This window comes from Grammomys surdaster, unplaced genomic scaffold, assembly GCF_004785775.1.
Source record: "Grammomys surdaster isolate TR1022 unplaced genomic scaffold, NIH_TR_1.0 61, whole genome shotgun sequence".
In the NCBI taxonomy this organism is placed as follows: Eukaryota; Metazoa; Chordata; class Mammalia; order Rodentia; family Muridae; genus Grammomys; species Grammomys surdaster.
The window spans coordinates 15,801,483-15,809,596 of record NW_021604563.1 but is presented as its reverse complement, the minus strand read 5'-3'; the positions used below and the strand labels follow the sequence as shown (position 1 = coordinate 15,809,596).

Here is an 8,114-nt window from a genome sequence, read left to right as displayed (position 1 = left end):
CTACACTTATAAGTGGGAGTGAGAATACATTTTAGAATACAGTGAGGAATTATGCTGGTCTAGTAAACTGGTTGTAGTAAGTTCTCTTCTAAGACCTATGACCTCTCTAGCATGGTTAGTTTGCTAGTTTTTCAGTACCAAGCCTGATTATTTTTCATCTGTTGTGCAGGCTGTGTATCTAACTAGATATGAAATAATTGCATGAGAGACACCTCCACCTCTGCCCACAAAGCAGCCCTGTCCTGCTCAGCCTCGCAGGTTGAATCAACCAAAGTGATGCTTATGGAGAAGCCTAGTCCCCTGCTGCTCTGGCAGGAGTTTGTACGATAGTGTTACACCCTGCTGAACCAGGTCTCCGACATGCTGCACGGATTTAATGGCAAGAACTCTTCCTTATGCCCACAAGGGCTTGGATTCCAATGGGAAGCCAACAGATGCAGTCTACAGGCAGAAGGAAATCCACAGGAAAGTGATGTCACAAAGCGTCACCAACTACCACACCAAGTTCTGCCACGTGGAGGCTCACAGAACTCTGAATGATGAGGTGGTGGTCCAAGTGATGGAACTACTGTCCAACGACAACCAGACTCTGAGGAGGTTCATGCAGACCTTTTTCCTCACTTCTAAAGGCTCCGTTGCCAACAAATTCTATGTTCACAAGGCATCTCCAGATACTAAGATTAGACCTTCAGTGGCTTTGTCACAGAGCCTCAGGAGGAATCTGAGGAAGCAGTAGTGGAACCTGAAGAAAGACTGCAGACAGGTGGTATCTGATGATTCTGGAACTTTCTAGATGAGACTGTCAGCAATGACTTAGAGGAGCATTTAGAAGAGCCTGTTGTGGAACCGGAACCAGAGCAGGAGTCAGAGCCAGAGCCAGAACCTGTGCCTGACACCCGAAAGGACAAACTTGAGCCTGGATTGAAAGAAGCTGCTCCCTGTGCAGAAGAGCACTTCACAGCCCCAGCAGATATGGCCCCGGCATAGGAGTACTTGAGGACATTTTCTTAGGCTTCTGTGACTAGTAAGTACCTTCTTCCCAGTGGGGCTGTTCCAGTGATGGGGACACCACCTCATGTGGTGAAAAAGCCAGCATCACAGCCACGTTCAGAATCTAAGCCTGACTCTTAGATCCCACCACAAAGGCCTCAGAGAGATCAGAGAGTTCGAGGGCAACGAATCAGTATCCCTCCTCCTAGAGGACCCCGACCAATCCATGAGGCTGGTGAACCAGGAGATGTGGAACTTCGAAGGATGGTGAAGCACCCTGGCAGTCACCAGCTCTTCATCAGGAACCTACCACATGAGGTTGACAAGTTGGAAATGAAGAATTGTTTTCCAAAATTATGGGATGTTGTGGAGTTGCTCATCAACAGGATTTCGGGAAGGTACCGAATTCTCAGCCTAGTTGTGTTAGATGATTCTCAACCTGTTCAGAAGGTCCTTAACAATACGCCCATCACGTTCCTAGGCATGGTCTATCTGCGTGTGGAAGAGAAGACAACTCGAGCAGCCAGGGAAGGTGACCACAGAGATAGCCGCCTTCAGGACCCAGGAGACCCCAGTGGTGGGCAGAGTGGTGGGATGAGAGGACTTCCCCTTGGAGACACAGTGCAGAAACCAGGCTTTGGCGTGGGCACGGGATTACAACTCAAAGGCAGTGAATTGCTTGGCTCAGATCTCCACACAACATATAGCCTCAGCTCCTACAGAATGGTGAATTCCTTCAACCAGCCTTTGGTGTGTCTGAGCAGTCTATCATAAACTGCTTGAGTTTGTACAATTTTAATTTCGCTTGTGTTCATGGTGTATGCTCCCCAATCCCCTTTTCTCCCTTGGCTTTTTAGTCTTTCAATCTCAGATTTTTTGTGATGATACTTTAGGAGGAATAGACTTGTAAAGAAGAGGATAGAAGAGAATTTTAAAGAAGAGAATAGATTTGTAAAGACTGACCTTCCTGCTAATGCTACATACATAGACTTGAGTTTCATGGCCATTCCCCAGAGGAGCATGTCTCAATATCACTGACAATGGATGTTTCATTTGTTGGGAGACACAGGATTTGATAAGATTTTGGAAGCAGAAAAAATCAAGTCAAGACTTCTCTCTGATGTGGAAAAAATGTCTTTTGGCAGCTGCCAGTGGGCCCCTGTTGGTGTGGCTAACTCAATAAAAGGTGTTTCCAGAACTTTGTTCTTTTGACATGTGACTACCAAACAATTATAAACCTCTTTTTTTTTTAACTGTTGGATTTTTAAACTGTGATGTAGCCTGTCAATTTCTAGAACACAGCTGAGGACTTTTGATGAACTGTTAGATTTTTTTTTTGAGGTAAAGTTTTTCATGTTTTATTTGTATTTCAAAAAAGAACAAACAAAAAATCCCCACAAGAAAAAAAAACCCAAATCTGATAACAAAACCAAGCAAAACTGTACCTTCTATTTATCTTTTATTCTTGTTTTGGCAATTGTTTAAAGAACAGTAATAAAGATTCTAGATTTGTTTTTAAGAAAAATTAGATATGAAATTATACAACTTAGGCTGAAAATACTCCTCATAAGATCCATAAACTAACACTAAAACACAATACCAGGCATGAGAAATGACCTTTTGAGTTTCTGGTCAGGATTGTCCAAGACATTCCCCCAAACAATATAGGCTATTGCTCCTGCCATTTGTTGCCTCTTAGTGATTAAATGTAAGTCTCTATTGCAAGATAAATCAGCAGGTTTAAGACATGGAGAAATATAGCTGGATCTGGACTGAAAGTTTCCTTCCTGAGGTTTAGCTATCATAATATCAAAAAGTGTTCTGGAAGCTGCCAATTGAGGGAAGTAATGCATAGACATACTACAAAATTGTGAAACCCATGAAGCACAATAATAATCATCATTGCAAGGAACCCTTGAAGGTTCAATAGTGCAGTCCTACTTTGACAATGAAGATATTTTTATATATTAAAACAAATTGATGGCCTAATCTGTCATGCTTTTTACAACCATATATATATATGTGTGTGTGTGTGTGTGTATATATATCCACCAGCTGTAATTCTCCCAAATACATTTTTACATATTATTACTATTCAGTAATATGGGGCAAAGTTTATGCATAGAGGTGTATATTTAAGAGTTTTGATCCATACTAAAATAGCATCGAGGTCGGTGAAATTGCTTAGGCTAAGTAGATAGATTGATATTGTCTAATTATAATGATTACAATGATACAGGCTTTTTCTATTATTGGACATTTCATATATAAAAGCTAGTCATTAAACACAGTTTTAGACAAATTGAAATATTACCAATATAAATAAAAGAATTACATATCTAATATTATTTTTAAATTAATGTAAAAGAATTTTAAATAGATACTGTGGTGAGGAGCTGATGTTTCAGATAGTATAGTCAAAATGAGAAAGAATACCTATGTTGAATTTGAAGGATGGATGGGAATAAGAATTTGAATGTCAACATAAGAGCATATAGTGAACTTTTTGCTATGTAAATTTTAGTCTCTTAATAGCTACATTATTTTTTGGATACAGTTGAGTATGTGCTATTAGCTATTATCTTCATGTATATGTGAAATATAGTTAATCACATTATTGTTATTAAATCTAATATATGGCATTTGTTTGAAAAATAAGCTCTATTTAGTTTATAATATGTTCTCTATAATGTAAAAATCATTACAATAAGATTGATTTTTTTCATAATAATATGTTGGGAATCACATTTTCCAAGCTACTTATGTTTTATATATTGACAATCTACAGCTCAAATAAGGAAAGTTGATCTTAATGTAGCACATAAATCAGATTTAAGGGAAATGAACACTGGTGAGATACAGAAGAATATTTATACTGTTAATTTTTTTGAAAGCTCACATTTTTGAATAATATACATCATAGCACAATCATTAAAAATACTAATACATTTTTTATAGATTAAGTTAACATAGTAATTATTACATGGTAAACCAAAACTATGATTTTGAGGTGAAAGTATCCCCTTGACACCTGGTTATTTATTGCTAATTTGTAGTGATTTACAAAAGTAAACACATGCCTCACTTCTGTGCTAGAATTTCTGCCACTCAACTAATAGAGAACAAGTCTTCATCAGTGTTTTTCCTTGGAGGTCCTGCAAAGGCACTTCTATCTCTAAGATCAACATATATAGGTTTGAAACCATCTAGGTCACAGTATTATTTACTGTTAATTAAGAACATCTATTGTGGGGTCTCTGATTTAAAGAACATAAAATTGAAAAGGCAACATACAGATTTTACCCTGAGACTAAATTACAACAAGTTGACAGCAGCCAAAATGTGACAAAATTTAAATACAATGATCCAGCCCTATATGAGTGAGAGTATGTATAGACTGTGTTTTGAGAAGAAATAATTCTTATTATGATAAAACACAGCCAACTACATTTAAATTCATATTTGTAGTTTCATTTAGACTAATTGGAAAATAAGAACACATTTCAAATATGCCCTTTGAAGCCCAACTATGACCTCCTTCATTACTAACTACATAAGAGAAAATTAAACTTACTTTGGAAAGTAAACTACATCTTTTTACCTATTACTACATAGTACTGGGAAAAATATATCTAAGGCTTAGCAGATATGTTAAGATATGCAAATATGTGGCTATTTGAACAAATTCAGATAGGTGATTAATTTTCTTAGTTTGAAGTTATTTGGGGTTATAGCATGAGTTTCAAATGTCAAAATTATAAAAACTTCCGAACTGAGAATGAAAGCAGTTAAGCTCTAATATTAATTTGTGGGAAACTGACTATGTAAACATAGTCATTCTTGTAAATATCTTGAGTCTCTAATACTCTCAGGAGTCAGGCTATTATGTACTCTTTAAAGTTAATTCTAGCATCGTGAGTATATCTCATAGCAAATTTCTCTGAGATTAGCAATAAAATTCCATTTAGTGAAATGTACCAGCAAGCTTTCCTGGATGCAATACACCATGTGATAAAATACAAAGCATATCATCCTGTTGACTATCACATATATGGCCTCTAAAAACTGGAATACTAAATTTTTCTATCATTTAAAAGCAGAGTCATAGCCAGTTTTAAAATAAATATTTCATTGCCTTGCTCCTATTAATAAGGATTGGCAAACTATAGGTATTATTTGATATAGAACTTTAATTTACTGGTTTCAATGAACTTTTATGCAATTAAAACCAAAGGTTTTACAAAGATTAAGATTAAGAATAATATTTATTTTCTTTTAGCACTTAGTGCTAATGTAAAACTTTTAAAGGAAAGATATCTGAACTGCAAAGATACCTGTCAATACTGTACATAAGAATGTTGCTGCACTGCCACTTAGTGGTAGCCTTATAAAACTTAATTAGGTTAGGATGATGTCACATTATCTTGTATTTTCCTTAATACATGAATGTAGTAGTCTGCTATTGAATATAATTATGTCAAAGTAAAAAGGTGATTTTAGAACTATTTGATTTATAAAACTAAATCTATGTCCTCGTGGAAAGTATCTGGCAAGTAAATGTCATAGCATAATTTCTAAAAGCAAAGTATAATGTATATATTACAAAGGAAGATAATAAATGACAAAGAATCCACTTAATAGTTCTCTACCCAAAGTCACAAAAGTAAAATTTTGAAAATTAAATGTAAAATAAATTCTTTATTTTGAAGCACAAAAAGCTTATTTGCATCAGTGAAATAATTATCTCTAAAACAAAGACATCTGAAAACATACGTGTTGGCACCTTCACCTCATTTCAATAACTGGTGCTAGACAGGTGGAAAAAACACATGTAAAAATTAGAACTATATCTGTATCTCTTACTCTACTCAATATTCAATCAAAATGGATAAAGATATTATTATAAGAAAAGTTTGAAATTCCTAAGAGGAGACAGAGGACAAGTATCTCAGGCTATTGGCATAGGTAATGATTACCTGAGTGTGACTATAACAGCTTACATAGAAAGTTAAAAGTGTACATATTGCACTTCATTAAATTAATATTTCTACAAACTAGAGAGTACAGATTACAAAGAGAATAAGCATCTTACTTATTAAGGGAAAATATTTGACATATATTCATCTTACTAGGGATTAATAACTATAACATGTGAGGAATTCAAATAAGATAAATATATTTGAATTGGCATATGGCATGAGAATATGAATAACATCCTTTCAAAGGCGTAAGCTCAGGTGGCCAATAAATATGTGGACAAATATTCAACATCCTTAGTCATCTGGGAAATATAAGTTAATCCTTCACCAAGATATCCTATCATACCTGTCAGTATAGCTATAATAAAATATAAGTGAATTCTTCACTGAGATACCATATCATACCTGTCAGTACAGCTATAATCAAAACAAAACAAATAAAAGAGAAATTCACAAATGCTGGTGTGTGGTTGTGTGGAAAAGGGACCATGTGTGTATTGTTATAGAGACTCTAATTACTCTGCCTACTATTTGCATAGTATGGAGATTCCTTCACAGTAAAAATGGCTCTACTATAACATCCGTTATAACATACTGGAGAACATTCTTAAAAATAAAGTCAATGGACATGTGTCATGTGATACCTGAATGCTCACATTTATTTCTTCAATGCCCACAGTAATATGTCCAGATGAAAAAAAGTATATATATATTCTTATATATATATATATATATATAGTGTGTGTGTGTGTGTGTAAAAATTAACCATGGAAGAATGAACTATTATCAATTTATCAATCACTGGGACAAAAAATGAGAACGTCTCAAAGTTACCAGTTTAAAAAATTTGCCACAAATTAGTATCATAGTCTTATCTCATATGTGAAATAGAACAAATATATAGGAAAATTGTTCATCAGAAATTAGGCGACAGAGCATCTCCAAAGGGGAATGGGATTGTAGTAAGAAGAGAAAGGACAAATTATATGTGTATATATGATGTACTTATGATGCATACCTACTAACTTTGCTTGCACATAACATAGATTGACCCTCTCTTACTGTAAGGTTAGTTATGATATTGAATATATTGCTACATCAGAACTTTTTCAGACACTCAGCTAAAAGATTTTTTTAACTCAATAGGTAGGGTATTCAGTTATACTTTATAGTGACCTGCCTTAAACCCTGGACATGTATAGTAAGACAAGAGTAGTCAATTCTTAACATAATATATTAGATGGAAAACGATGGTTTCTAAGTAATCATTTAATTTTGTGCTATGTTAAACTATTTATACAAATGATAAATAAATTTAATGTGGTAATTTTAATTACAAAAGTTTTGCTAATCACATATGGAAGAAAATATGAAGGCTTTCTAACTTTCACTTTTCCAATCAAAAGGAACACTGGCTGATACTTAAGGACATTTTACACCACTTAATTATGTAAACATTTGCATCATGATGAAGGTACTACCTTCAAATAGGATAGATAGATAGATAGATAGATAGATAGATAGATAGATAGATAGATAATTTACATGTACTTTTTCACTGGCAAGTTTTAATTTAGTGTGTTTAGCTGTGTGATGGCAAACCTGAGTCTCCTCAAATAAAAAGATATTTCTGAATGTAAGTGGTTCCTTAAATTCTTTGTTCTTGACAAATTGATACATACAGATACACACACACACGCACACACACTTTCAGTTAAGTCAAATTAAATATTCCATTCCAAGTTAATTCTAGAGTTAAAAGATAAGAAGACATTGACAGTGCTTTTGCTTTTGTTTGTTTGTTTTGCATGTGGTTTACTAGGAATGTAGAGGTATAGGAAAACAGATATTCAAATCATGTAATTTCTTGTTCACTACTGAAATTTACTTTCAGTTTGGAACCTTCTTATACTGCTTCATGACCTAATAGTATTGGTTCTTTTAGAAAATGTTTAATACCTCCATATCAGAAATTATTTTTGTTGGGTAATTGAAAATCTGACAAAAACAGGCCAATTGCAAGAGGATATAAATTGGAAATAAATTTGTTTGTGACACACACACATACATGTGCATGTATGTTTGTACTTAAACACTCACATGTCAGTTTTCTTCTAAACAATTTCAGTAAGACATAATGAAATT

General features: G+C 34.4%; 1 pseudogene; it reads left to right on the top strand.

The window, feature by feature from the left end:
- The first annotated feature begins 276 nt into the window (after positions 1-276).
- LOC114628126 lies at positions 277-1,764 on the top strand (annotated as a pseudogene).
- Positions 1,765-8,114: the final 6,350 nt, after the last annotated feature.